This window comes from Rhamphochromis longiceps, linkage group LG19 (genome assembly GCF_057381845.1).
Source record: "Rhamphochromis longiceps isolate RC_006_pf linkage group LG19, R_longiceps_female_GT1.1, whole genome shotgun sequence".
Lineage (NCBI taxonomy): Eukaryota > Metazoa > Chordata > Actinopteri > Cichliformes > Cichlidae > Rhamphochromis > Rhamphochromis longiceps.
This window is the reverse complement of record NC_140575.1, coordinates 7413386-7419132: the sequence shown is the minus strand read 5'-3', so window position 1 is coordinate 7419132 and position 5747 is coordinate 7413386. Positions and strand designations below refer to the sequence as shown.

Sequence of the window (5747 nt, the reverse complement as noted above, 5' to 3'; positions counted from 1 at the left end):
TGTTTATGGGGATAATGTGACAAATCTTTTGTGACCCTATTAATGATCAATGGTAATTGAAGAGGAAGCTTGAACCCTGGCTCGGGACATTTTCATGACAAGTGTCAGCGCAGACAACTACTAATGAGAGAACATGTTTTATCATCATAAACACGGTGATAAGAAGCATTGTTAAAGTGTCACTTCAGTAATGTTGACTCATGTTTTTTAATAGATGACTTAAAACACTAAACTCTAATTTCTGTGGTTATTTTAAGTTTACAGAATATAACATGTGGTAAGTCGACGAGTTTTACTTCTCACTGTCCGTGTTATGTGTATCTATTTATCATGTATGCTACTTTGCTCTACGGACTGTAAAATGTTTCATTGTGTTCATGAAATAAACCAGACTTTCACCGTCTGCATCTTTTACTGTTTTTCTGCTTTTGTTCACTCCAAGTTTGACTAAACCTACAGATATCCAGAGTTAACTCACTAACAATGTGGAGCAGTCTCAGCGTATTTAGCTGCTTTTTCCCTGAACACAACCAACTGAGAGAAACGCCTGTAGGCCTCACTTTGGTAATTTTGAACGCTGAAGGAGATTTGTTCAATAGACACCTTATACTAGTGTTTCCTGCACTTAATCCATCACTACTATGTTCTATTTAAATCCAGATTCCTTTTATAGTTTGCAGTGAAATTTGTTAAACCGTTGCTTAATGGGACAGAAGTACAAGTCGCTCTTTACTAACACATTTGTAGATAAGTTTATTGCTGAACAACACAGTTAGCAGTCTCACACACTCTTTAGGTTTTTCAAGTTTTGTGTGTAATGGTTTAGTCTATCAGACCTTACCCTTTTCTCCTCAGTATCACAACAGTATGACTCCCAAAGTACGGCTCAGTAAACAACCAATGATTCTAAAGCCAGAACAGAAAGATACAGTTGGAAGATGAATGATTGTGTTTTTATGATGCGTAGTAAAACGACCCCCTCTTCTTCTTCTCTGTGTTGTTGTTGTTGTTGTTGTTGTTGTTGTTGTTGTTGTTCGTGTGTGTGTGTGTGTGTGTGTGTGTGTGTGTGTGTGTGTGTGTGTGTGTGTGTGTGTGTGTGCCTTAGAAGTCAAATAATACATTAGCCATACTTAAAAAAACATCTGAATTTCATTTAGAACTGAGATTCTAAGTTGTAAGGAGGAATCGTATGCACAGCCAGAAACATGTTTCCCCACTTTCACAATGCTGAGGTGCCAAATCCACAACCCCCAACAAATGGTTTGTTACACGCAGGTGTGAAGGGCAAGCTTTACTTACACAGCCTCACACACAGTAGATTTTTAAAGTTTTTTGGGTACAGTGGTTTAGTCACAGATGCAACATCCACTTTTGATAAAGATCACTCCACCTGTTTATTTCTTAAGAAATTAAGCGTCTTTATTAAGCTCTTATTTATACATGTCTGCACAATAATAGACACCGTGTGCTCTGAGACATTATTGTCTTCTACATCTGCTTCCATTGGTTTGCATTTTAACCTCCCAACCTTTCAGGTTGTTATGAACAGCTTATATTTCTAACATTTTGTGATGTAAAAGTGAACCATGTTTTTTTTTTTTTTCTGTTTGATGGAAGGACTTAAGACACGAGTTATTTAAACAATTCTAAATGACCGTGTGATGGCCATAGTACTTTATGTGGGCCAAATGTGTTAAGGATAATGTTTATCAACGTAAAATTGCAAAGAATCTTTGAATAGATTATAACATTTTGTAAACAGATACCTCAGAAGCTGTACTGTCAGCTTTATGTATGTAAGGTAAAACTTTCCAAAGTACTACCACTTAAGTAACTAAACACATAAAGTCACCCTTACCAATAATCCACTGCTCCTTGAAAAAAGTAGCACAAACAGACAACTGACTGAGCAATGATAAGTAGAGCTACCCGAGGCCGATACTCAAGCAGAAGAAAATTAAAAGTTGTCAAAGGAGCTTGGAAAGAAAAGTGTCTGGACTTCTTTAAGTTGCTTGAAGACGTTTCACCTCTCATCCGAGAAGCTTCTTCAGTTCTAAGGTCAAATGGTGGAGAGTCCCAGATATAAACCTAGTGGGAGTAACCCCCCACAGAGGGACAAAAGGACCCCCTGATCATCCTCTAATCGCCTGAGCCAAGGTGTGAAACTGGGTGTGGGTCCCAATCAGCCAGAGTTTCGGGTGTGTTCATTGTGAAACCTGGCCCCACCTTATCATGCGAATTCCTGAGGTCAGATGGCCCAGGATGTGAGTGGGCGTTAAGGCGTCTGGGAAGGGATCTCAAAACTGGATTATAGATGGCAGAGAGTTGGTGTCGTAAACCCCCGCCTCTGTTCAAAGATGGTCGCTCACAGTGGACATAGATGGCTTCTTTCACTCCTCTTTCGAACCATCTGTCCTCTCTGTCCAAAATGTGAACATTGGCATCCTCGAAAGAGTGTCCTTTATCCTTAAGATGCAGATGGACTGCTGAGTCTTGTCCTGTGGAGGTGGCTCTTCTGTGTTGTGCCATGCGCTTGTGAAGTGGCTGTTTGGTCTCTCCAATGTAGAGGTCTGAGCATTCCTCGCTGCACTGTACAGCATACACCACATTGTTAAGTTTGTGTTTTGGCGTTTTGTCTTTCGGGTGAGCGAGTTTCTGTCTGAGCGTGTTGCTGGGTCTGAAATACAGTGGGATGTCATGCTTGGAGAAAACTCTCCTGAGTTTCTCTGATACACCGGCTACATAGGGGATGACAATGTTGTTGCGTCTGTCCTTCTTATCCTCCCTCGCTTCTCGGATGAGAGGTGAAACGTCTTCAAGCAACTTAAAGAAGTCCAGACGCTTTTCTTTCCAAGCTCCTTTGACTACGATGACCTGGATGACTGAGAACCTTCACAGACAAAATTAAAAGTTGTTGTTTTTGTGGCTCGAAAAATTAAAGAAAGTATGTTTAATAATTCAACAAGACCCGCACCTTCAACACATGTACATTCAAATTTTGGAACAGGCTCAACATTGCTGCTGTTCAATAGTTTTTATCCGTTTGAAAAAGTCATTTTACGGCTTTAATGTTTCCAGCTGATAAGGAGAATGAGTGCGTTTCAAATGTGCGTCCAAAGGCTTTAAACATCTGCTTAGTCTGTAACGACAGTATCAAACTACAGAGCATTGTTTTTACTAAAATTCAACATTTTCAGATGAAAATTTGGCTGCTTTTTTTTTTTTTTTTTACTGTAACACCCACCTCAATGCCGTTGTTAGGATATTCTTGGTGATCACATTTTTTCATATTTATGCTTTTGGCACTGAGGGTATCTAATACGCACGTTGTCACTGTGTTTTGTACTACCAGCTGTGAGGGCTCTGCTTTTGCTTTGAGCAGTCTGTTTTTATTTTTTCTCGTGAGTGTGTGTGTTTTTCAAACGAGATCCTCGTCAGTTTGATTTTGTTACCACAAACTTTGTGTGAAGTTCACAACAGAGGTAAAGAGATTTAAACACCCCAGTTTAAGGAGGCAGGCAGGGGTTGGACCAGCTGCACAGGGCTGGTGAAGCAGAGAGTGTCCGGGGAGATGTGCAACAGAAGCAGAGGGAACATTTTACAAGATGATAAATGGCACATTTAGGTGATTAAGGATTTGTTGACAAGATTAAAAGACACATCCGTCAGAGTTCAACAACATTACAGTTTGATTAAATAAAAAAGTTTTTAGACTACACAAGGTTCATTTTCTCCTCTGATAGTAAGCATATTAAACATGTCAAGAAAGAAAGAGTATAAAGAGGGGGGTGGGGGGGCAAAAAAAGTATAGGTATATCACTACTAAGCAGTCTGGGTGTCATGGTCTACGGTGGGTGGCTGGAGTTTCCATTAGGCTCCTGAACTGACCTGGGATCCGCCCCTGGGCAGGGCCAACTCCAGCTCCTGCACACCTGGAGCCTATTGCAGGCTATCAAGCCAGAGGGATTTAAACCACACATCGATGTTCACTCACTGCCAGTTCGTTATCAACCCATGTTGGTAACAGGTCTTGTGTTTCAAGTTCTCGCTGTGATTCATCTTACTAACTAAGACTCTTTTGTGCTACAGTCGCTGTACCCACCCTGGCTCACTCCACCTCCGGACTCGGAATACCTAGTGATCATTTTGGAAATCCCTCTGTGCCTCACCTGCCTGCCCTCCTGCCATCACACTCCATCTGGAGCCCCGGATCTCAGGTCAGCCTTTCCACGCCACTCAGCCTCCCCTGGATCTTCATCATCCCCCTCTCAAACACTCCAGGTCCCTAACTGCAAAGTAAGAATTGCTGCTCTTATACTGGCCACTTCTGAGCTGCCTTCACTACCTGCCTAACTTCTATATCCTCTCCCCTCAGTGTGACTGTTCCCCACTCAGCTCCGTTCCACTTCTCAGGCCTCGTTCCCTCGCCCTAGCCACGTTCCCCTGGGCACGCCACACCAAGGCTCCACGTCTCGTCATTTTCTGTCTTTGCCACGTTTCCCTTTTTTTTGTTCCCCTTGCACTTAACCGTAATAAACTATTAAATCATCTACCGTCTCCGCTCTGGGTTCCTGCACCTGGGTCCTATTCAGTACCGGCCATCCGTCGCCGTGACACTGGGACTGCATACCATTGTCAAGGCTGCAAATTCCTTCCACACAAACTAAGATATGGACATCTGTATCCATATTAATATATCTGGATGTGTTTTGGGTTTTTTTTTTCTTGGTTTTGTTTTTGGAGAACATTTTGCCACTCCAACCTGTGTGGTGCTCTGTCTCATAATGGTAAAGAATCCTTTATAAAAGTCATAGATCCAAAGTTTCCACTAAATTGGATCAGGGCGCTCTTGTGCCAGTTTGTAGCAAATATCTTCATAATTTTGAGTAATTCTGTCCAACAAACAGACAACAAACTGAACCAACTGGATAATTGTAGGTGCCAACCATACTGGAAGCTACAGTTTCCCTGGAAAAACTCTACAGTCATGAAAATTGTAATTCGTGGAGACAATGGGTTAAAACAACTCTATAAAAGAGGAACAAAGTGGACGGTATTTAGTCAAAGGGTATTGCACAATATGCCTCCTTAACTCAAGCCACAGTCAGTGAAAAGAAGCACAAAACAGTGACTGAATCATCAACTCAGTTCAGTTCAATTTTATTTATACAGCGCCAAATCACAACAAGAGTCGCCTCTCAAGGCGCTTTATATTGTAAGGTAGACCCTACAATAATACATACAGAGAAAAACCCAACAATCATATGACCCCCTATGAGCAAGCACTTGGCAACAGTGGGGACGAAAAACTCCTTTTTAACAGGAAGAAACCTCCGGCAGAACCAGGCTCAGGGAGGGGCGGGGCCATCTGCCATTGGGGAGAGAGAACGAAGACAGAATAAAAGACGTGATGTGGAAGAGACCCAGAGATTAACACCAACTGTTTTTCAGAGGAAATGTGGCTGAATATGACTTTCTGGTTTAACTGGCCTTCAAGGCTCAGAGCATAACTCCTCATTATGGTTTTACCAGGCAGCACTGACAGGACATACATTTTTCATAAAAGGACAAAAATCAGTTTGAATGACCTCTTTGACCTCTCTAAGAAACCATTTTATTAACTTTCTCAAGCTTTGCATTTTAGCTCAGATCAGCTGTAAAATATTCCACGCTCAGGCCCGCTGTGGACCCTCAGCCACGGGTTGATTGGAGCTCATGGCCAGACTTTGAAACAATCCTCAAAAATG

General features: G+C 41.9%; 1 long non-coding RNA gene across 1 annotated transcript; it reads left to right on the top strand.

The window, feature by feature from the left end:
- Window positions 1-3868: 3868 nt before the first annotated feature.
- Window positions 3869-4609, top strand: LOC146646099 (uncharacterized). The gene is made up of 3 exons (XR_014908928.1): window positions 3869-3999; window positions 4090-4296; window positions 4376-4609. It is a non-coding gene; the product is annotated as an uncharacterized LOC146646099 (long non-coding RNA).
- The last annotated feature ends 1138 nt before the right edge of the window (window positions 4610-5747 follow it).